The sequence below is a fragment of the Lissotriton helveticus genome, chromosome 3_1, assembly GCF_964261635.1.
Source record: "Lissotriton helveticus chromosome 3_1, aLisHel1.1, whole genome shotgun sequence".
Classification (NCBI taxonomy): domain Eukaryota; kingdom Metazoa; phylum Chordata; class Amphibia; order Caudata; family Salamandridae; genus Lissotriton; species Lissotriton helveticus.
In genome coordinates, this window is record NC_136061.1 from 1,180,936,877 (window position 1) to 1,180,962,822 (window position 25,946).

A 25,946-nucleotide genomic window follows, 5' to 3' on the forward strand; every position below is an offset into this window, starting at 1 on the left:
CCTTTTAAGGAGTCATGCCAGGAGGTGCCCCGATTTATCCGCCACCTTCCTGAGGTCTGTCAGGAGTGTCTCCCGACAAGGGCATCTCGTTGGTGGCTCACCAGCTCTCTCTCCTCCCCAGTCAATTCTGCTTCCATGCGGTACTTAGTGCCACTAATTTGGAACATGCATTCTCCACCTGTCACTGCCTTCAGAGCTTCCCACTCTACACCTTTGCCCGTCGTCCTTGACTAATAAGGGCACCATTGCGAGTTTGGCGGTGTGGTGACAGTTCTACCCCTCCGCTGCAGCACCAAACCCATGGTAAGGCCAGATTACGAGTTTTCTCAGGTCTGACAGCTTTTTTTGGGGTGTTCCCACAGCTGTGCCTTTAGAAACATGCATCGCAATGAGAACATCAAAAACAGTTCCTGTATGGCATGGACTTGAAAGTCCTTACTGTGTAGGTACTAATATGCATGCATACAGGAGGTCACATGTTGTGCCCCCCTGTGTGCATCCATATGGCGGGAGGCACAAAGGGGCCCCGTGGGGCCGCCTTTGTTTCCTCTCCATAAAGGTTTACATGGAGGAAGAACCGCCATGTAAACCCTGGCGGGGTAGAAACTCGAAATATGCTTTGCGGGACCATGGCGGTACCGCCAAGCATATTACAGCCTCAGGACTGCCGCTCCACCTCCAGGGAATGGCGGTTCCTTGGGGGCTGACCCATGGCGGTTCCACCACCAAGTCATAATTCGGCAGTCTGGAGACCACTACCTCCGTGTCCATGCATGTCTGGCTGTCCTCAGCATGCCAGACTAGTAATCGGGCCCTTGGTGTCAAAGTAACCAGCTGCCACTGCACTAAGCTACTCATGGAATTGGGAGTCTCCCAATGTCTCTTGGCATAGCTGCCACAAGGGCACTCTGGGGAATAGTTCCAGCCACACCCCATTCTGAGAGTAGTGGTGCATGATCTGAGAGGAATTTGCTCAGTATCTGGGCTCCCAGCACCTCGCTAACAAGGTCTTCTGATACCAGGAACCAATCAAGGCAGCTATATGTTTCGTGCACCAGAGCATAACATGTGAATTTCCCCAGTGTAGTGTGTTTTACAAATAAATGGTGGGTTTTTCATTGAACCTTGTGGAAAGTCGCTTCTCATTGTCTAATACATACCTGTCAACCTTTTGATTGTAAAATGTGAGCCTCTAGGCAGGCTTAACATTTACGTCTACCAGAAACCCCACAGGTGACCTGTACCCAACCACCTGAGGGCCGCCAACTCCTCCATTAAAGCAAACACAAGGAGATGAAGGACGGAGCACTGAAACTTTTCAAACACTCACCCCCAGTCACCGATCTGGGTTGAATATATCATCATTCTTTAGTTCACTTCGCCACCGTAGTTCAAATCCAGCTATATGCAAATCAGTCTTGACCCCGTGCCTCATGGGAACTGTCCAGCCCGAACTGCCAAGCCAGGTCTTCCCTGAACCAGAAAAAAGCATCCTGGGACCGGTTTCTGGGTAACACCCTTCATCAGCCAGGCTACCTTGAATTCAGTGGCAAAGTGAGCAAGGGACCCACGTCTGGGCATACCCTGCCAACTTAGGGCGAACAAAGCAAACACAAGGAGATGATGGACGGAGCACTGAAACTATTCAGACACTCACCCCCAGTCACAGATCTGGGTTGAATCCATCATCATTCTTTATCTCACTTCGCCACCTCAGTTCAGACCCAGCTATATGCAAATCCTCCATTACAGACAGCCTTCAGACCATGACCAGACCCTTCTACCTTTTTTATTTATTTTTGTAACTTCTAAACCTAGTTGCTACCACAGTGCCTCAAAAGAGAACGTCTCTGAGTAATGTGGAACCAGACTCTGGAACCACGATTCTCACATTAAAATTATCATGAAACAAAAGTTTAACTTAAAGGAGGGTACCTTTGTGGCCCACCCCCCCAAATGTACCTGAGTGTCAAGGTGTGCTCACCCTTGCCCCTTATATGATATATTTAACTTTTTTTCTGGGAATGAAGGACTGATTGTCCAAGTCCTGTAATGACAGCCACAGCATTTCTTTTGTTTAAATGAGTTTTTATTATTTTTTTCGAAATTTTGAAATTATATAATGTTACAATATTTCAGTACACCGTAGACAGTATTAATAACATGCTTTTGTAATATGACAGTAGTATTTCACTTGCAGCAACATTCCAATAAAGCATATTTAGGTTAAATAGTAATACATTATCAATTCGTTGATAGTTCTTCCTGGTTTAACTTAGGCAACCTGAGGGGTTGAAAATCAAACTGTGCACAACACAACATTAATATAAACCAAAGGGAACCTCATATTGGGCCCGATTCACAGAACTAACTTAAGACAAAATCCTAAGCTTACTACTTTTGGTATTCACAGAAGTTAGGATTTTGTCTTAAGTTTGTCTTAAGACAGACTTAAAACAGACTTAAGTTAGGATTTTGTCTTAAGTCTGTCTTAAGTCTGTCTTAAGACAAACTTAAGACAAAATCCTAACTTCTGTGAATACCAAAAGTAGTAAGTTTAGGATTTTGTCTTAAGTTAGTTCTGTGAATCGGGCCCAATGACTCCTGTGTGAAATAATACCTTTTCTGGTTGCTGGTAGGAACACAATGCACTTTTAATGTCTAGTAGCTACTAGTACTCACTGCACGCCGGTATCCTACACTTAGGAATATTTTATTTGGAATTTTCCCATCGTAGATCATGTATGTCACACATTGGTCACACTTCATGTTTTATATCAATCAGCTTGGATAGTAGTCAGTGATGTGCTGTGCACTTGTTCCGTCACTTACGTGCGGAGCTGGTTAGTAGATAGGGACATGTGATCTGGTTGTGTTACTCAGGTCTGGGACACATCTCTGTGAGGGGAACGAGCGTGGTTGATGGACAGGATCTGCCATATGGTGCAAAAGTCTGCCAGGATCGCGTCCCAGCATCCTGGAAGTGGCTGTTTACAGGTCCCTATCGCATCTTCCCTATGCAATGCTATATTTTCTGCCTGTGCCGAGCAGCGACTGAAACCAGGCCCTCTCCGAAGGAGGGTGAGGCGACTTCCAGCGTTTCGTGATCTGCCGCTTGGACACTATCAGGCCAGGATCTATATAACGTGATGTCACTTTTTTTTTTAGTTCTTCGATACAAACCCAGTACACACATCTCCCAGGTCCAACTCAAGGTGCGTTCCGTGTGCTGCGCTAGAGTCATGGTGATTTTTCTTCAGTATTGCTGTATAACCGGCCAGGAACAGACCATGTGAAGTAAGTCAACCCCGATTTTGTTGCACCGCAGGCAAACAGTAGCTGCACGGTTAAAATATTTATTGATTTTGGCTGGCCTTAGATAGGCTCTGTGTATGATATAGTACTGGATGAGCCAGAATCTTGCATTGCTGGGGATCTGGGTGGGGCCCTCAAGGATGGCCGACCATTCCCGCTCGGTGCAGGGGCATTGCAGATCTGCCTCCCAGTGAGCACGTAATGTGCATCAATTGCGGCGTCGTGTGTGTTGGCAGTGCACCCGCAAACCATTTGACTAGGTGTCGGCCTGTAACCAATTTGTGTAGGTACTGTACCACTAGGTGCATGGGTGGTTCCTGCGCTAGATTGCCCCATGTGAGCTGCAGTCTGCGTATCACTGCCACATGAAGTAGAAAATGACCCTGTGGTAAACCCAAATCTTCTGCCAATACCTCAAAAGGTAGTAATTGACCCTCATTAAACAAATCACCAACTGTCAGTACCCCAGTCTCCTCCCATTGTATCAGTTCCGTGTTCGTGACAGCGCGTGTCTCCTGGGTGTGCCCACGATAGGAAGGGACGGTGCATAGGAAAGCGCGCTTTGCATGAGTCGCAGGCTACGCCGATAACAATAATGGGCCATATCCAGCATCAACTGAGCTGGTGGTTTACCCTTCCTTCTGGGGTGAAACAACTCAACCACATGTGAATGGGGAGGAGCCAGTGCCTGGGTTGCCAAGTCCTCCAGTTGACGTGCACTCAACCAGCGCCCACCCATTGGAGTCGAGCAGCAAGGTAGTACTACTCCATATGTGGCAATGAAAGGCCACCACAGGCTGTTGAGGGGTAAATTTTGGACATGGCCACTCTACTACGTGACGTGCCCCAAATAAACTTTCTCAAATCCATTTCAAGAGCCTTGAACAGTGGCGGTCTAATACAAGTAGGCAAATTTACAAAGTAGTACAACAGGCGCGGGAGCACCACCATTTTCATCAGTGCAATTCTGCCCATGACTGTTAATGGAAGTGGGCGCCAAAAGGTCATCTGCGCTCTCGCCACTGTGATGGCTCGCACTAGGCTGCCTTCATGGAGATCCGTCAGGTCCCTATAGATATGTAGTCCCAAGTACCGAAAGGGCGACAGTTGCCACTCTACCAGTCTGTCATCTATGATTAGCTGCGGGTTCGGCATGGTGGCTGTAAAGGGGTATAGGCAGAACTTGTCCCAGTTTACCTGGAGTCCCGATACGGCAGCGAATTCTAAAAACTTTGCTCCACAACTACGCAGGGCAGTCAGACATCCTTCAGGTATATTAGAAGGTCGTCTGCATATAAAGACAAGTCATGTAGGCCGTCACCTAGTGGAATGTCCCCTTCTTCCTGAGAAGCTTCCAGCGACTCGGCTATGGGCACGATGACCAGCACAAAGAGCAGTGGCAACAGTGGGCAGCCCTGTTGTGTGCCTTGCTCAATGGGAATCTGGTCTGACAAGTACGGGCCTGTTTTGACCCTGCCAGTCAGCTGGGTATAATGTAACCGAACAAAACCCAGGAACTCATCTCCTAAATCATATTTGCGTAGCGCGGCAAATAAAAAGTCCCACTACAGAGTATTGAACGCCTTTTCTAAGTCTAGTACTAGGCATCTTAGGACTCCCAAACAGCCCTGGAATAGTGTGCCACCCTAAAGAAGCGGCGCTGGTTCAACAACGTGCTGCGTGCAGGTTCAAAGACATTCTGGTCTAAATGGACTAGTGACGGGACTAGTGGGTCCAGTCTGCATGCTAAAACTTTTCCCAGCACTTTAAAATCCGTATTTAGAAGGGCCAACGGGCGGTAGGAGGAACTAGTTCTGTGTTTCTGTTGGGTTTCAGCAACAATATCAGGAGTGATTCCCGCAAAGTGCTGGGTAAGAGTCTCTCTTCTCGTGCCTCTTGGAAGATACTGAGAAGCTTCAGTGCCAAATACTGTTGATAAGCTTTATAATATTCAGTCGGGAAACCGTCTGGCCCCGGGGATTTACCTGTGGCCAAAGAGCGTATAGCCACTTTAACTTCCAGTAGAGTCAATGGCTCATTCAGCTCATCACGTTGTTCGGCAGTAATTCGGGGTAAGGGCAGTGGGGCAAGAAAGGAGCTCGCGTCTGGGGGCCTTGCGTCATGTATCAATCAATATACGTTAGAGTAGTGTGCCGTGAACTCCACATGTATGTCATGCTGTTTAGTGAGGAGGTTGCTGTTTGTTGACTGCAAACGCAGTATTGTGGTACATAAATAAATTATTACCGGATCTATTTTTGACTATAATCAATAAACAGGTAGCTCAATAAATAAGAGTCAAGATATGAGGTAGCTGAAGTTGACAGGCTTTAATCAAGCATAAAGGACAGGAACAGGACAACCTGTACGGGAATAGGATGGCAGGGCCCGGCAGCTGTCGGGCAGGATCTGGGAATGATGCGCATAACTTTTAATAACAGTGCACAATATTTATAGTTAAACAATTGTATTACATTCAATACAGTAGGCGTAGCAGTAGGCGGGGTTTGTAGCAGTCGCGAAAGATAAGGGCAAAATGAAGTAACAAGAAGGCGTGTACAGGGCGTATACATAGACATGTGATACAAACGTAACAGAATATGTCATAAACGGGGCGGAAACATGGAGGGGGCTACCTGAGCAGCTGGGACCTCTAACCTAGTGGTGCGCGCAAACTGACAATGACGTGTTACTAGGGAGAACTGGGGGGCTATGACTTCTGCGCTAGAAGAGGAGACTAAAGTCTGGAGTGTCAGAGCGACATGTACCCAGGCATATCTAGTATCTAGTGTTTAGAGTACATGTTGATAGAATCCAAAAGTTATCAGGGTAAAGGCTAACAGACATTAAGACTGGTGCATGCATAATTCTATATGTAGTGCGTGTGTGAGGAATATTCTATGAATATTAATACAGTATTTCTCTTACATGGAGACATAAAGGCTAGACCATGACGGAACTATTGATGCGATTCAGTAGCTTAGGAATGCAGAGAAGGAGGGCTGGACTGATAACTAGAATCATAACATACTCTTGGCAGACTGGGAGGCAGAGCCAGGCCGAGCCGGGCACTGCGAGGCATGAAAGTAAGCTAAGGGTCAGGGATACAGGTGGGGGCTGTATCGCTCCTCGGAGAGGGTTCAGGAAACAGGAGCTGAATCTGAGTCCGGGCCCTTTTGAGGCCTAGAAACGGGGATAATTCAATGAATTAACGTGCACACTGTAAAACGTGGCAACGTAGCTTTACATAGGCCTAATATTCGTTGTATTCACGAGAACTGGAAACTGACATACAGGAGATGGACACAACTGTAATTGCGTCTTTAATCGATCAGAGGGGGATACATGCATATCGATCATGCACATATAACATAACATAGGGAACACGTAGGCACATACAACATGGCAAAATTTACTTTTCCACATTCCCTCCTTGTGCCCTACGTTTCCATCAGGAAACATCAATATTCATGATACCATCTATCATTTCATATAGCATCATCTGTTCGTCTCGAATTGTCTTGGAACAGGACTTAGGACTAGGAATACAAGAGGTAGCGCACATGCCGCAAATCGCAGGGCCACATTGTATACAGAGGCAGCAACTGAATATGATCATTACTGCAATACCTAGGAATGACAATACTTTCCATCCCCAAGCAGATATGATACTCCAAAGCCAACCGGACCATGTCCAGGTGCCTGGATTCTGGTGTAACTGATGGGCAATTTTATGAAGTCTGGTTATAGCTGAATAAACAGACAGCGCGTTATTAGGAATGAAAATGCAACAACTAGATCCGATGACTCTACATGCTCCTCCTCTATCGGCCAGTATGACGTCAAGAACGAGACGATTTTGGAGCACAACAAATCTCATAGCAGATTGCTCTTCAGTTAAGTTACCTAGAGCAGAAGTAGTCTCATTCACTACTGCTTCAAGGGTTCTGGTTAACCTACGGATTAACTTACTATTCTGGATAGGTCCTATAAAGAAAAAGAAACCTTTATTGAAATCTGTATACTGTTCTAGAGTAGTTTCAGTTTGATCGACAATTGGGGACTCAATCTCCCTTCTATGTCTGATGTGTACTAGATGTGTGTTTCTGTGATAATCAGATGGGGCTAGAAAAACTGGTGGCAGTAGGAAGGCAATGTAACATGTTCCATTCCAATCTAGGGGCAGACGAACATATGCGGTCTGACCACAAACAAAATAAGAATGACGTGAAGCTTTGAAAATACATTTCCCACTGTCACTATACTCGACAGTAGTAGTACAATCACTATGTCCTACATGTTCGGAACCATTATTTCTGACACATAATTTGCCTTTGACTGGTAGTACTGAAATAGCAGGTAAATCTGGAGTAGTATCAGACTGAACATTCAGGACCATAAAATTCGAAGAATAATTACCCAAATCATATACTTCATTTTCTAGATCTAACCCTGTTCTATGGGAAAGACCTTGCTTGTCTGGAAAACATGTTCTATTCAGAAGGGACATATCATGGGAGGATGACGTTAAAGTGGACCATGCTCCACACGAACCATTATGTGAAAACGGATAAGGAAAGAGTGGCAGAACTCCCTTCGGTGTCTGGAAAGGGGGGAGTCGACCACACACCCAACAATTAGTGGCATTGCTGGTCTGGTGTGAATAGTGTAACATTCTGATGAATGTATTATTGCGCATTGCAAGACGATAGGATAGCTCGTGAGGAGGCAGATCACTAAATGTGTGCTCTACTGTAGCATTAGAAAACTTATTTACATGAGAAATTGGAAAACATAAATGTAATGCATAACTTGTGCAGGTAACCATCAAACTTAGAAACAATAAGAAACTTAGAAAAACGATACATCGTATAGAGTTTTGACTAACTCTCTCACTATGGGGGTCTATCTCATACATGTCAGAAACCTGTCTAACCGTTTCACCCGAGAGGGACTTAGACAATTAAACTGGCTGACTTATTTTACTAGACCGGAGCTTTAACTTATACTCCTGTTGCGGAGTTTTCTCTAACAGAGGAACTTTCAGTTCAGGATTCAGATTAGAGTCTGGTTTCAGGCAGTCTTTAGAGATGGAACAGTCCTTAGAAAATGTCTTGTCTGGTAGTCCATGAAATTTCTTTATATGGGACAGATGGACCCACCCCTTGCGGCCTTCCAACTTCACGGCCGTGCGGGTGGTCAGAAGGACAAGTCGCGGCTCCTTCCAACGAGGCTCCAGCGGACTTGAACGATCAAAGTTCCTTACAAGGACAAGGTCGCCTGGAATGACCTCATGCGGTTTCACTTCGGTATTGTCGGGAAATGCGGCGGCAACCTGTGAACGACAAGAGTGTAGGGCAGACATCAAGGAAGCTAGGTAATCTGTCAACATATTACTGGAAACATCTGTAATACTGCGGGGTCTAGGTGTACCCCACATGTTTGGGGGGCGGCCGAATACGACCTCATAAGGGGACAGACCTGATCTGGAATGTGCAACCATCCTCATGAAGAATAGAGCAACTGGCAGGGCAACTAGCCAGTCTACACCTTTCTCTTTACATGTCTTGGCAATACGGATTTTCAGGGTCTGATTATGTCTCTCTACGAGACCGGCTGCTTCAGGATGGCGCACACAATGGAACTTCCACTGGTACCCTAACAAAAGGGAAACATGTTTCATTAACTCGGATGAGAATGGCTGGCCGTTATCAGAATACACGACCCTAGGGAGTCCATAACGGGGAAAGAATTCACGAACCAGCTGCTTGGCAGTGGTCGCGGCTGTGTAATCTGGGACTGGATATGCTTCTGTCCACCTGGACAAAGCGCATACAACTACAAGGACATAATTGAAACCTCGACATCGCTCCATCTGAATATAATCCATCTGGAGGACTTCAAAAGGGTGGTCAGGAGGTTGGAATCCACCTTGTTCCACCGGGACACTTTTACCTGGATTGAACTGGCAACATATCATACAAGTACGGACTTTCTGCTTGGCTGCAGCTCGCAAGTGCTTGTTGAGCCAAAGGTTCTGAATACTGTCTAACATAGCTTTTTCTCCTAGATGTGCTGGACTATGTGCGGTATTGATAATGACTTGAACCATGGAGTCGGGGAGAAACCATGTGGCTTTTCCCTTCGTCAACCATCCCTGATCTGTCTGGACCCCTCCTTGTTCGGACCATTTCTTGATTTCTTCAGGAGTAGCATGTAACTGTATGTCTATGACATCTTGTGTAGGGTCCTTAACTGTCATACAAGTAGTCTGTTCTGGAATGAATGTCTGTGTCTTGTTAACTGGAATGTCTGGAGTCTGAGCTGTAAGCTTGGCTGTTCGATCTGCTAGATCGTTACCTTGGGAAATGATGTCAGTAACTTTCGTATGTGCTTTGCACTTCATGATAGCAATAGCTGTCGGTAAATGTATTGCATCTAACAGAGCTTGAATGAGGAGACCATGCTGAATCTTGGTTCCATGAGAAGTCATGAAACCTCTCTCCTGCCAGAGTACTCCGAAGTCGTGTACGACTCCGAATGCGTAACGTGAATCTGCATATATGTTTACTTTCAGGTTCTTGGCACGTATGCAGGCTTGGGTCAGAGCAACTAGCTCTGCTGCTTGAGCAGACAGGGTGTCAATACGGTGTGTTTCAATAACTTCGGTTTCAGTAGTCACTGCATACGCGGCTACTAGTTCTCCTGTACTTGTTCTCATACATGAACCGTCCACATAAAGTGTCAGGTCGGGATTAGGTAATGCAATGTCTGTCAGGTCTTGTCTTGGCTTAGTCATAGTGTTAACAACTTCCACACAGTCATGTGTGGCAGGATTTGAAGTAACTGACGGTAACAGTGTAGCAGGATTTAAAACGTTGCAGCGTCTGATTTCTATGTGTGGCTGGAACAGTGTCAGTTCATAACCTGTTAAACGTGCAATGGTCAAGTGTTGAGTCTGTGTTCTGTTTAAAAGAACTTCCACGGAGTGTGGGACTTGTACTGTCAAGGAGTGTCCTAATACTATGGAATCACTTTGTCTGATAGCTAGAGCTGTGGCTGCAACTGACTTGAGGCACGCAGGCAAAGCCTGGGCTACTGGATCTAATGTGCTCGAAAAATAAGCACAAGGCTTGTACTGTCCTGCTTGATCTTGTGTGAGAACAGATGATGCAGTACCATCACGTTCTGTGACAAAAAGTGTAAAAGGCTTACTGTAGTTCGGTATAGCTAGAACAGGTGCTTGGCATAAGGCTTTCTTTAATTCATTAAAACTAAGTGTATGTTCAGATGTCCAAGGGAGAACAGTCGATACGGCTGCCTCCTGTGTCGTTAACTGTATCAGTGGTTTAGCTAGAAATGCATACTGAGGAATCCATTGTCTGCAATAAGAAGTGAGGCCAATAAAAGCACGTACCTCCTTCTGTGTCTTGGGCTGTGGAAGACTCGCTATCAACTGGATACGGTCTGGTGTCAACTGCCTACCCCACTTGGACAGTAAGTGGCCTAAGTAGATCACTTGCTGGACACAGAACTGAAGCTTCGAAGGGGACACCTTGTGCCCCATCTCGGCTAGGAAATACAGAACTGTAAGTGACGCACGCTCGCAGTCACGTTCAGAACGGGCTGTGAACAATAGATCATCGACATACTGGAGCAGGGCAGTGTCAGTTGGCATGTGAATATTGTCCAGTTGTCTCCTAAGTGCCTGACTATAAATACTAGGACTTTCTGTGAAACCTTGAGGAGCTCGTGTGAATTTATAGCTCCTTCCATTTAAACAAAAACCAAAAAGGTACTGGCTGTCTGGATGAATCGGGACACTGAAAAATGCATTCTTGAGGTCGATAACAGTGAAAAATGTAGCTTCAGAATCTATAGCTGTCAATAGGGATGAAATATCTGGGACTACTGGATACTGGGGTATGATACATTTATTAAGCTCTCGAAGGTCAATCACTAATCGATATACTGGAGGTGCATCTGGATCAGTACGTTCCATGACTGGAATGATAGGAGAATTACATACATTGGAGTCAGTTTCTACAACCACTCCTTGAGCAATAAGCTCGTCAATAATCTTGGATAAGGCTGCTACAGCCTCAGGTGGCAATCTGTACTGTCTGATTCGTGGCAAGACTATACCTCGCTTGAGAGTCACACGATGGGGTGTGATTTGCATAAAACCTACATCAGTTGGACCTAGGGCCCATAAATGCTGCGGTACATTGGATAATCTTGGATCAAAATCGCGTAATACATAGTGACCTTTAAAGTCTCTTAAAAACAATCGGATTCCTTCTGGGGAGCAGCAAATTACTGCACCTAATTCTTTCAATGTTTTAATGCCTAACAAATTTTCTGGACATGACTTCGTAAGTAACAAATCAGTAGTTCGGGACAATGGACCAACTTCTAGAGTAACTGGTTTTGAAATCTCGTTAACAATAGGCTTTCCTGAAAATCCAAGGGAAACATTTTTAGAGCCTGAGAGCGGAGCCCCTGGAACCTCGTCATGACTGATAGTAGTCCTACTTGCCCCTGTATCAATCAAAAACTTTCTGTCTTTCCCTAATACTTGACTGTGTACATAGGGACCCTCTTGATCTACAGGTATCTCGATGAGAGGCAAGCCTACCTCCCTCTCTAGGCTGTTTCATGAATACTGTTGATACTCTGGATACTCTGTCTGGGCATACTGGTACATTTGCTGTGTAACATGCTGTGTTGCAGCGATAGGCTGCGGTGCTGGAACTGTCTGTTGTGCATTCTGTGGTGACTGAGAAGTCTGTGAAACTTGTTCTTGTCTAGGCGGACGTGGTCTTTCTTTAGTTTTACCAGTAGCTATGTTGTGTTTCAGAACTGCACACTCGTTTATAAAATGACCTGGCTGTTTACAATAATTGCATGTCCCTTTAACGGGAGCTGCAGGATGACTGGCTTGATTCGGACCCCTCTTCTGACTGTCTTGTGGAACAGATTGTGCAACTAGTACTTTCATTTTCGTGTCTTTCATACGTCTCCTTTCGTGTTCTTGCTCTTCCCTGATTCTATTCTGGTGATACTGGAGCATTTGAAGCATTTGTGACGGGGTACTAGCTTGCCAAGTACTTTCGACTTTCAAAACTCTATTTTTAACTTGTGGACTTGAATTCTCGACTAGTTTAGTAACAAAAAGATGAGGGTATGACTCGCTACTTGTCCTCAAACCACTGTTAATAATAAAACATTTTTCAAATCTAGAATAGAAATCACTAGTATCTTCATCCTGTTTCTGTTTACATGCTGAGATTGCATCCCAATCTTCCTTTTTCGTGGCTAGTAACCTTGGCAAAACTTGTATCAATAACTCGGGCAATTCTTTACATTTGTCCCCAAGACCGGTACCTGGTACTCGTATTTTATCTTCAGCTTCTAGAGCTGTCCAATCAATCTTTTTCTCTCCCACCTCCCATTCTTTTTCCTTGAGTTTTTCATATACCCCTGCGGGCAACAGGACCTTTAACATTTTAATGATATCTGGATACGTGTATTCTCCCATACGGAGCATGTCTTTTAATTCTCAATGGAACCCTGCTGGATCTTTGTCGTGACAGGGAATTAATTTCTTCATCTCTAAGAGTTCCATCTTTGTGATAGGGGTGTAAACAAATACTCGTTCTAGTTCACCACCCGGTGTCCTAACTGGGTGTACTTCTCGTAACGGATTCTGTCTATCCATGTAGAATGGTTTACTTTCTGGAGGTGAGACGTGAGCAAAATGCGGATTCAGAAACGTTCTATATTTGTGGCGCTGTTCTAGAATGACACTAATTAAATCGGTACCTAAACCTCTCCATTTATACTGGAGTAGCTCGTTCAGGACATCATGTAACGGACCTGGATCAGAATGTTGACCCTCATACAGTGTAATGAGGTGCTGGATCATGTACATACCCACCAGTCGCTACTCGGCTGGGGGCAGTTTCAGAAACATTTGTGCCACTATTTCATCTGGAAAAGTGGTAGAATCAGTAGCCCACCGGACTGCTGATCGGGCTAGTTCTTGTTCATACATGGTACTAAGTTCACTATAACCGATACGTGATTTCAGAATGTGATCGGTAGCTTGAAATACTTGTTCAGGATTCTCTTGTTCTAGTGCTGGAAGGTGAAAAACTTTCTTGTGTTCTAGGCGTGAATATCGGTCTAGAAGTCTAGATTTACCTACATACGCTATTCTGGCGGTATTCTCGTCTTCTACCTCTTCAGTAGCAGTGTTGTCTCCTTTCTCGGACACTTGTGCTGCTATGCGTTTCTCGTGTAACCTTATTATTTCCTTACGAATTTTCTTGTACATACTCTCTATACTACTGAGTGTCTTGTGTCTTCCCTCGGCTATATGATCACTCCACTTTGTCAGAACTCTCATTTCGATCGGATCTTTAGTCGGACAATCTTGTTCCCTTACTAAACAATTGATTAGAAATTTTAATAGCATGAGCTGAGTCTCAGCTTTCCTTAAAGACATGATTTCGCCAATACTTTCTGGATCGTCTCCTGTACGGATGAAACGATATATTCTGTCTAGATCCTCTTTCATATTCGGTAGGGTGTCCAAATACTCGGTCACCCGTCTTACACGCAATGAATATATAACCATATTATCATCGCCTGGGACTGGATCATAACGGCATTCGGTGAGAGCTCGTCTGATATCTGCAACGGACTGATATTTGGGCGTACGCTGTAACGCACGTTCATGTAACTCGACTAACGTTACACGTTTGTGTGGCGGCGGGGTACCAGGAGGACCTCCCCCCGCGGCCCCTAAACTAGAATCGTCGACTGATACTCTTCGTGCTGGCAGAGTGACCGATGTAGCGGGTACTTGTACTGTAGGCTGGACCGGGGGTACCGTAACAGGTACTGTAACAGGTGCCCCGGTGGCTGGAGGAACAGGAATTACATTATTTACAGGAGCTGGCGGAGCAGGATTTGCATATTCTGGGACTGTGTCGTCCAAATAGGACGAGAGAAAAATATCAGCTGCGGTCGGTTTGTGACGTAGCTTAATCGGAACTAATGGCGGCGGAAAATTACATGGTGCTTCCGGGGTTGCTTTTGGTAAGCCCTCGGCAAGAAGAGGATACATACCCTTAATGAGGGCATTTCTCTGTCTGTCTGACTGTTCGGCTTTTACTCGTTCGCCTACTTCAATTAATTCCCTTTCTTGGGCTCTTTCTATGGATTCTCTACTCAATTCTGACTTTCTGATTTCTTTTTCGGTTCTTTTATGAGATTCTTTGCGCCATAACTCGATGGCATCTTTCTGGGACTGTCTAGATTTCTTTTTCCATAATACTTCTTCTACTCGCATGATGCACTCGGCATCCCACGTACCTGATACGGGCCATCTATATTTTTCTTCTAATTCTTTGGTGTATTCCACCCATAAGTCTAGATATAATATGGCACTTATGCCATGCTTTTGATACATAAAATGACCTGGACTGTCCCTAGGCGGGACAGGAACTGCTTCCTCGAGCAGACCTTTTCTGGTTTTTAACTGACGTAACTTCGTGAACAGAGGCATAACTTAGACTGGAATCTGGACACAATACAATACACGATAAACACAATAATAACTGAAAAACGAATCATTCATACCACGACATTGAAAACACATGAAATAACATTTATAATAACGGTTCGGACAGAATACTACCTGAAATACTGAAAACAGAACACATGAATTTCCCGAGAACAGAACTTATTAGAACAGAAACTTTACTAGAATGACTAGATGCACTGCTAAAACAGTACGAAACTTACCGGTCCCATAAAGAGACACGTCAGGACCCGCGTCCACCTAGGTGAACACTTCGTGTTGGATCTGTGTACCCAAACCCACGGACCAGAGACAAATTAATTGACCCTGTCTAGATACTACCCCAGCAACGGTACTCACCGGGCAGCAAGAACGGAAGGCCTCGGACTGGACTGGACTGCTACCACGACGGACGGACGAACTTCGGACTTCAGTTACAGGTGGGCCTCCGGATACCTCGGACCTTGGACTCTCGGCTTGGGCTCTGGTCGGGACTCGCCGCGTTCCTCCACCGCCTCGTCTGGACGCTGGACCGCAACCTCCGTCTCCTCCGTGGGCCTGAGGGATACTTGAAGCAGAAATATCTGCACGTGCACGGTATGGTTCCGTCACGGCTGCAGAGGATCAGGGGGCCTGCGTGGCTTCTCCGGCGCGTGGGGAAAGGGCAAGTCCCTATTCGGGCGCCATTATGTGGTACATAAATAAATTATTACCGGATCTATTTTTGACTATAATCAATAAACAGGTAGCTCAATAAATAAGAGTCAAGATACGAGGTAGCTGAAGTTGACAGGCTTTAATCAAGCATAAAGGACAGGAACAGGACAACCTGTACGGGAATAGGATGGCAGGGCCCGGCAGCTGTCGGGCAGGATCTGGGAATGATGCGCATAACTTTTAATAACAGTGCACAATATTTATAGTTAAACAATTGTATTACATTCAATACAGTAGGCGTAGCAGTAGGCGGGGTTTGTAGCAGTCGCGAAAGATAAGGGCAAAATGAAGTAACAAGAAGGCGTGTACAGGGCGTATACATAGACATGTGATACAAACGTAACAGAATATGTCATAAACGGGGCGGAAACATGGAGGGGGCTACCTGAGCAGCTGGGACCTCTAACCTAGTGGTGCGCGCAAACTGACAATGACGTGTTACTAGGGAGAACTGGGGGGCTATGACTTCTGCGCTAGAAGAGGAGACTAAAGTCTGGAGTGTCAGAGCGACATGTACCCAGGCATATCTAGTATCTAGTGTTTAGAGTACATGTTGATAGAATCCAAAAGTTATCAGGGTAAAGGCTAACAGACATTAAGACTGGTGCATGCATAATTCTATATGTAGTGCGTGTGTGAGGAATATTCTATGAATATTAATACAGTATTTCTCTTACATGGAGACATAAAGGCTAGACCATGACGGAACTATTGATGCGATTCAGTAGCTTAGGAATGCAGAGAAGGAGGGCTGGACTGATAACTAGAATCATAACATACTCTTGGCAGACTGGGAGGCAGAGCCAGGCCGAGCCGGGCACTGGGAGGCATGAAAGTAAGCTAAGGGTCAGGGATACAGGTGGGGGCTGTATCGCTCCTCGGAGAGGGTTCAGGAAACAGGAGCTGAATCTGAGTCCGGGCCCTTTTGAGGCCTAGAAACGGGGATAATTCAATGAATTAACGTGCACACTGTAAAACGTGGCAACGTAGCTTTACATAGGCCTAATATTCGTTGTATTCACGAGAACTGGAAACTGACATACAGGAGATGGACACAACTGTAATTGCGTCTTTAATCGATCAAAGGGGGATACATGCATATCGATCATGCACATATAACATAACATAGGGAACACGTAGGCACATACAACATGGCAAAATTTACTTTTCCACAGTATGGGTATTGGCGTGTGTTCCTGTTTGATCATACGCGCGAACATCCAGCCCGCTATGTTAGCTGCTGCGTGTGTACGTGCAGCATGGGACGCATAATTCAAACAACGTAGTCTTTACAACATTTCTGCATGTTTCTTTTTCTGTACTTCTATCGCGCGTGTCGTGTCTGCACCTCGTGCCAGTTCGCCCTCCAGCTTCATCAATTGCCTTTCTTAGTGTACTATTTCACTGTCCAGTTGCCTTCGGATTCACTGGCTCATCCCCAGGCACAGTCCCCGCATCGTGGCCTTACCCGCGTCCCACACCATGCCCGCATCCATCACTGAGCCTATATTTTCTGGAAAATATGTGCTGATGGCTGTACCAACCGCCTCTCTAAATGGGGGGTTCTCCAGCGGTTGATGCTGCAACCTCCATACATGTGTAGTGTGTCCCATTTCTTCCCCCTGTAGACTTAGTATGTGGGGGTTATGATCTGAGTGAGTTTTGCCCAGGTAGTCCGTACTCACGCATTGGGCTAATAACTGACTGCTTGCAAGAAAGCGATCAATACGGACATGTAGATCATGGGGATGGGAATAGTGGGAATACATATGTGTCAACGGGTTGAGTGACCTCCAAACATCTAACAGACCTCAGCGATACAGCCAGAACTCGCTCTGATTAGTGTGTGGGGCATAAAGTGAACCTAGTACCAATGTCTTCCCATTAAGCCATCCTTTAGAGAGGACATACCTGCCAAGTGGATCAATTACTGTTGACTCCACTGTGAATTGCGTCCCCGGCCTGACCCAAATCAGGGCCCCCTGGTGAAAGAAGAGTAACCTGTCACCAATATCTGCCCCCTCCAGCTTTGCTGTAGTCACACTATTTCAGACTTGTTTATATGAGTCTCTTGTAACAATGCCACATGGGCTTTATGCCGTTTGAGGTAAGCATAAACTTCGTATCTACAAGACGGAATGTGTAGCCCTGTGATGTTCCAAGTTATTATATTAGTGTGTGACATATATAACAGAAATAGGGCAGCGTTGTATGCGTGCATCGTAGTACGGTTGACTGTAGACGGTCAATTAGTGTGTCCATAGTCAGTGAATGGTGCCTCTGCATTGCTCGGGAGCATATGTGTACTTCGTATTGAGGACTCATAAGAACAGGAAGCCATACATAGCTGAACTTGGGGAGGGCCGAGGGACAACAGGTATCCGCCCAAACAAAGAACCATAGCATATAGCAAATAACAGCGACGTGCGCCGAGTTAAACATATCAAGGGTAAGTTTCAGCGTGGAGTGTGTGGTGTGTGCACTAGTGATATAGACTCATATTGCAATGGCGTAATTACACGCTTCGGTGCGATACCTCCTAGAGGGTAGCTAAGGGCCAATTAGCGCGGCCTGTGGACATGTGGATGTGCGACAGCTGGCGTGAGAGGTAGGTTGTCCCCTATCATGTGTGCATGACTCCCCCCACACCAGGTTGACTCAAGTACATACGTAAAGGGTGTTAAGAGTCCAGGAAGTCCATCATAGCACGTCATCAGCAGTCTGCGGGGTCACCTCAGTAAGTGGCTGTAAATCCTCACCTGTCGGCCACATTGCCAAGGAGCTGTGCGCACTTGAAGAACGTTCAGAAGAAGCATCTGTGTCTTTGCTGGAGCACCTATCTCGCATACGCGCCATTGCTCATAGAGCACCTTGTCACTCCTTAATATCTGCTCTGGATCAGGAGCAATAACCATCTGGCTCAACGGAACAATGGCATGCTCTCCATGACGCCTCCTGCGTCCACTTCTGGGTTTTGTACGTAATTCCGCATTATTCCCCCTCTGACTTGGTGACGTATGATGGCCCGTAGATTCGAGCCAGTCCCATGCTTCATTGGCAGCATTGAAAAAGTGAGTGGTTCCATCTGCATTGCAAATATGAGGGAGTACTTTAACTGTAGGTCTCGCATGCGTTTCTTTACTGGAAGAAACATGTTTTGCTGTCTCTGTATGCCTAATGCATAGTCTGGAAAAAACAGGACCTGGGAGTTGTCGACCTGAACTGCTGTAATTTTCCTGGTATCGCAAAGAATTGCGTCCCTATCCTTATAGTTAAGGAGTGGGAAAAGGAAAGGATGGGGTCTGGCTCCCGGTACCGGTCTCCCTGATGTCACTCTGCCTGCTCGCTCCACTGCAAAATACAAAGAAAGGGAATCTGGTGGCATCAGAGATTTCAGCCAGGTCTCCATGTTTGCTGGGCCTTCCCTTCCTTCAACATCTTCTGACAGGCCCACTAAGCGAATATTGTTTCTACAGGAACGAACTTCAGAATCATCCACCTTACACTCCAGGGACTGCATCCGTGCCTTAAGTTCACTAACCTCGGAGGAAAGTTCCTTGGTAATCGGGGCAATTGCTGCCGTTTCTGCAGCCAACTCGGTTACTCTTCCAGTCAATTTCCTGTGGGCCGCATGTAGGAGCGTGAAGTCAGACGTGACTTTATCATTCCGATTTTCGAGCGATGTTCTAGTTTGTGTGAGCGTTTCACTCATACTGGTTACTGCTTGGATTACTGAATCAATTTTTAATTCTAGTGTTGAGGAGCCAGTAGTCCCCAGTTTGCCCAGTGACTGGGTCGATGTCATGGCATCTGGCGCCCGCTGTGGATGTGCAACCGTTGACCCTACTCTGGGTTTGCCCATCGTGTACCGGCGTACTCTCGTGATTCACTGGTCAATTGCAGCGGAGTTGTGGCCCCTGACGGTGGTGTGGGGGTTGGTGATGCACACTTCTTTTAGCGCTCCAGATACACCCCTTTGAGTAAAGCCAGTTCAATCCGTTTGCCAGGTAAGACAGTGCAGGGTGCAGCTGATCAGCTTCTCCTCATCTGATGTCACTACTCTAACACTCTGTAGCTGAATAGGGCGCCAATATCAGGAGGGAGTCTATTGGTGCTCCTGGGGATGTGGCAGTCAGTTAAGCACCACACTGGGAATGCTCGCCTAACATACATGGCAGGGAGGCAGTAGTCCATGCAGTCACAGTTGTGCCCTGAGGGCTAGTAGATGCAGTACGCAATAGCTCTGCGCTGTCTCTCATGCGTTAACAAGCTGCACCTGTTGGTGTGTGGCCTGCTCAGCTGTGTTCAGTTCAGTGGGGACAAAGGCGGTAGGGCTTCCAGGACCATCCAGTTCTCAGCTTAAGAGTCTCTATCGGTTCCTCAGTCAGAGACGCTTGCTGCAAGGGGCTGTGATTGGCCGAATATGTGTCCACAACCGGCAAGTAGACTTAGCTCGCCCATAATTCCCTCACAGAGCTCACTGGGAGGCAGCCAGTTACTCCGTCCACAACCAACCAATCAAAGTTGCGTCCCGCTGCCACCCATGCAACGGGGCTCTTCACGTGTAGTCTGTCCCGGTGCACAGTACAGGAAGGTCGCAGGCCGCAGTAAGGAACCCGCGCGCACACAAGCTGGACACCCTGCTCAGTTCAGCGGCCGCAGCAGCGTTAGCTTAGTACTCACTGCAAGCCTCTGTGCCTACTAGTGGAATCAGTGGCGATCCTGGAGCCTATGTTCATTGACCAGGCAGGGGCACACACCCATTATCCTCAATAGGACACAGCGCTACCGGAACAAAATTCTCCCAATATACTCGGGTGCACGCAATGCCACTCCTCCGCCGCTCACCTCTCGCCGTCCCTGAATGGGGAGTACCAATACTGGGCACAGTCAATGTCCCCACCCTCAATGCGCACACGTCTTCAGGAGACATGTCGCTGCCGGATCTCCCAGGTCCTCAGCCATGCCACGGTCATGGCCACACTGTCTTCACTCCGGCACCACAGTCTGCCGATTTCTTTGGGACTCACGTAGTTCCCGCATACATCGCTCAGCCAAGGGCGCTCACCCGGTAACTTGCGACGGAACGCCTACGCCGGTCTCAGCTGGCATCTCCACGAGGTCCATTCACCCTTCCCTGGTAGCTACTTCACAGACCACACCACAGTGCTTCAATGAGGCAATCCACCTCCAATCCGGAACTTAAGAGAGTCGGAAGCACTTCGACATGGCCGCAGCACCACAGGGCAGTCGCCGAGGTGCAGTTGGCAGCCCGATCTTTCCCATCAGTGCAGGATAACTACCGGATTAGGAGTGGACCTAGCCTCTCAAAGCGCGTCCACCATCTTGGCTAGCTAGCCACGCCCCCCCGCCACAGCATTTCTTTCATGTTGACGGTATCATATGTAATTGTTCAGGTACTGCAGATCCTTCTCTGGCTCTGCGGTACTGACCAATAAAAAACATTCATATCATTTTTTGGGACTGAGTGGGGACTACATATCCCTAACGTTTAACATCTTCAAATCCACCGAGCCTTTTTTTAAACACTAATTTCTCAAAAACTACTGAAAGGATTTACACCAGATAACAAAAAGCACGTTTCTGTGTAAAGTTCTAACTTTTTTTTCACATTTTATATAAATTCCTTTTTGTCACAGAGGAGAAAACATTTCCATGGCAATTTAAATTCGAAATCATTCTTTGGAGACAACACCCTTTTTTATGCCCGACTCATTTATCAGTGCAAACTTTTCATGAAGGAGCCAAAGAGAATGATCCTTTTTTTCAGACAGTGTCTGCAGATTCCCCAAATTATGCCAATGTTATTAGGAAAACATAAATGCTTTCCCCTTGGAAAGTCTTTGCTAACTATAACTATGCCTAAACATATGGGGAAGGTGTGTGTGTGCAATATGGTCCAATATTGCAATTGAGGAGTCTTATTTACATAAGTGTTTTGTGCAATAAAAGCACCCACATGGATAGATAGATAAATAGAAAGATAGATAGATAGATAGATAGATAAACAGAAAGATAGATAGATTGATGGATAGATAGATAGATAGATAGATAGATAGATAGATAGATAGATAGATAGATAGATAGATAGATAGATAGATAGATAGATAGATAGATAGATAGATAGATAGATAGATAGATAGATAGATAGATAGATAGATAGATAGATAGATAGATAGATAGATAGATAGATAGATAGATAGATAGATAGATAGATATGTTAGTTTCAGGCAGGTTAAACAGATAAATAGAAATAATTTTATATAAATAGGTGGATAACTAGATAGAACTAGATACAAACACAGACGTCTCTCTCTATTTTTCTCTCTAACATTTCTCTCTGTTTTTATCTATCCCTGACCTTCTTTGTCTGTAGCTGTCATTCTGTCTCTTCCACTCTCACTGTCTCATCTTCTCTCACTTTATGTCCATCCGTGCCTCTCTATTTCATCTTTCCCTGCCTCTCCTGCCTCTCTCTCCCTGTCTTTCTCTATGTTTCTTTCTTTTTCCCTCTCTTTCTCTGAATATACCTGTCTCTTTTTGTCTTTCTGTGTCTCTCTATGTCTTTCTGACTTTTAGGTCTCTCACACATTTCTTCTGCTCTTGCTTCCTCACCACATTCCTGTGTCACTCCCTATCTTCATTTGTTTCCACTTGTCCTTCTCTGCCTCTCCCATTCTCCCTCTCCCCGTCTTCCCCTACACTTTCTTTTTTCTGTCTCTCCCTGTCTTCATATCTTTGTTTACTCTCACTACATCAAGCTCTCTGACTCTACCTGACTCTCTTTTTCCATCTCTACCTGTATTTCTCTGACATTGTCTCTCCCGATCATTATTTTCTCTTGCTGTTTCTCTAGCTCTCTCTGTCTTTCTATCTCAACAGTGCTTAATTTATGAACGGTTAAGTGCTGGTGCCCAAAAATATGTTTCTAAGCCTGTGGCTGGTACAATTACATTTTAGTGCACCAAATACCAAGGCAGTGCAGTCTTTAATCCACTTCACACCTTTATAATTTGCTACCAGTGACTCCATGCCCCTTTATCTCACTATTGCAGGTTCCTGCTATCGGCCTTTGTGACTGATTTCCATCTTTTCTTCCTCCATCTTACTTCTTTGTGTGTTTTTCCCCTTCTTGTTTCGGTTGATGTCCCAGACGACTGGAAGCGGGTGGAGGTCAAACCCCTCCTCAAGAAACAAACGTTCGACCCAACGAACCTGAAAAACTACCGGCCCTTCTCTCTCCTGTCCTTCACGGCCAAAGTCCCAGAGAGACTCGTAAACACCCAGCTGACCGCCTTCATCAAAGAGAACTCCATCCTGAACGCCTCCCAGTCTGGATTCCGCAGAAACCATAGCGCCAAGACGGCACTCCTTCTCGCCACGGAAGACATCCGCATGCTACTCGACCAGGGACACACTGACCCCCTCATCTTCTTAGGCCTCTCTACTGCATTCAACACTATTTCACATTGCACGCTCGCAACCAGACCTCGCGACATGGGGATACAAGGAGCAGCCCTCGACTGGATCCAAACCTTTCTCTCCGGCAGAACCAAGAGGATCAGACTCCCTCCCTTCCTTTCCAAACCTACCGATATCAACTGTGGAGTACCCCAAGGATCATCGCTCAGCCCCAAGCTCTTCAACATCTACATAGCCCCACTTGCCGCCATCGTCAGACAGCATGGGCTCAGCATTGCATCCTACGCCGAAGACACCCAGCTCATCCTCTCACTCACGAAGAATCCCAAAGACACTAGACTCTGCTTCAAGGAGGGAACGAGGAATGTAGCAGCCTGGATGAAGGACAGCTGCTTGAAGCTCAACTCAGAGAAGACTGAGGTCCTCATCATGGGACCCCTCATCTCTGCCTGGGACAACACCTGGTACCAGCAGCGGAGGTAAGCGGGTGTGAAGAACAGTGCCAGTGGGAAACTATCTTAGTCCGGACTACTATTAATTCCTCCTGCTTACTCATACAGCCTCAAGAGGGTCCTCTGTTACATTGCAGCACCGGGCCCGAACCTTGTTGAAATGCCCCCCTGCTGCAGTACTGAGCTACCCCCTGAAGCCCCAGAATAAGATATGCTGGGGCTTTTTTACAAGTAGGACGGGTGGTCAACTTTGCACACTGCCTTGCCCCCCTACTGCCACTGCATGGCATGACTGGCGACCTAATGGGGCCTCTAGAATTGTGAATTAGTGGTTTTTATACTTACCTACTAATCACTACCTTTAAACTTTTTCCTGTTTAGACACAACATTACGTGTGTCTTCTTTCTGCTTCAACTGATGATGCACAATCTTACAGAGTTGAGGTGAGGTTTAGACAAATCTCACCACGACAGCCTATTCATCATTTTTGCTGGTTTTAGTATATTTTAAGTCACGGTTGTGCTACAATCACACTATGTTACTCTCCACATGTTGATCAATTAGAAATATCAAGCCATATTGATCACACCGCATATGACTAATAATGAGGCCAGGGACACATTTAATGAATTGTTGCATGATGTATGATGATTTATGCACAAATACTAAATAATGTTTTTTTCCCTATGTCTCCTTCAAAGGTTGACTTCTTAACTGCGGATAATACTCCCATAGAATCACTGTATGGTATGTAGTTGCACACATTACCAGTAATGTGTAGATAGTTCTTCACACACGGTCCTGAGGAATCGCCACAGATCATTTGTGACTACCAGGCAAGAAACATGTTGACTACCTTGGAGTAGAACGCGTTTCCGACACATTGTAGCCAGATTGTCGCCTCTCCTATATTCTTTTTAATCAGACTAGGGTCCTCCCTGAATAAAGTCATTTAGAGGTATCCCACCCCTGTTTTAATCTGCACACTTCACTATGACATCTAAACATACTAGGCCCCTTACACCCATGGCACCTCTTTGGCAAGGAACAAAAGATCTCTGCCAAAGAGCCCCTCTATGGGTGCCGGTCGGGTATTGCAGCGCCTACACGACGAGGAGCAGGCCCATTTGATGAAGCATGACACCTAGCTTGCTGGGTGTGTGGGGGCCCCAGTTCCGAAAGGAGGAATTCCCCTACACATAGGATTTCCGTCCAACCTTTCACCATACATCACCATCATTTGTCTTCTATGACCCACTGAGGAACTCTGTACTCTAATTTTTCACCATAGAAATTATTGTCAGTGGCCCCCACCGATAATCACTGGTTCAAATTATGCACTGATCTCAACCCATCGGTCCCTAAATGTTTCTGTCTCCTTGACCTAGCACATTCTTAATGTCTTGGGATTGATGTAATTTGGAAACCACTGACCAGTTGTAACACAGTGGAGGGCATGTCTATCAAGTCTAAAAATGGGCAGCAGATGTTACTTCTGGCTCCCTTCAGGCCTACCAAAGATATTCTAGGAAGTCTGCGCACTTTCCTACAGATATGATGTGCAAGATGGTAATACAGTACTTCTTGATGTACAGCATTGTCAAGATTTTGTTTGTTTCAAACTTTTCTTTGGAATTGGTCCACCCTTTATATATCACTAAAAAAAGAAAATAAGAATACATTCAGGGCACTACTTACCTAATCTTTGCTCCATCTTGTTAATGCTTAATGGTTTTGGCAAGTGCATACATTCTTACTTATTCCCGGCCTTTGGAGTGTTTCATATTTTCAGATAGAAAAATTGGCAAAGGTAAAATAGAGAGAGAGAAGGATTACATGACCTGGGAACCCCTTAGACGGTGGAGGCCCAGGGCCATTGGCTGCGTTGACCATGCCTTAAAGCGTCTCTGGTGCTGTAAAGGTTCCGCATTATTACTGGGGACATAGGTAATGGTAAACCGTCTGCATCTAGGTTTTTTTAATTGTTCATACTATGGTAGCAAACCATTCCCCTAATTACAGGTTCAAACCTTTACTCCCTCTTCTATAAACAATGATGCCCCTCAAGTCTGCTGCAACCTCAACAAAGGCAACTCAGTCTTTCATCCTTCTGAGAATGATCATTGGTCTTCATGTTGCTTCCTGTGCTTGGAAGCTGCACCTCCTCGTTGCTCGTGAGCCTGAGATGGAACAAGGAGCCAATTTTGAGAACTTGTAATTTTTTGTGTTTCTCTTTCAGTGAGTCCGAAGCTTTGGATCCAGGACCTCGTTTGAATACCCGCGATACGATGCCTGGCAAGAGGGTCGGTAAGAAAGTTGGGACAGAACAACTGCTTCACGCGCTGGTGAAAGATATGGCGGACATGAAGAAGCAGATGGCGGCAATGAATGGTAGACCGAAGAAGACCATCGGGCCAGCATTGCCGGG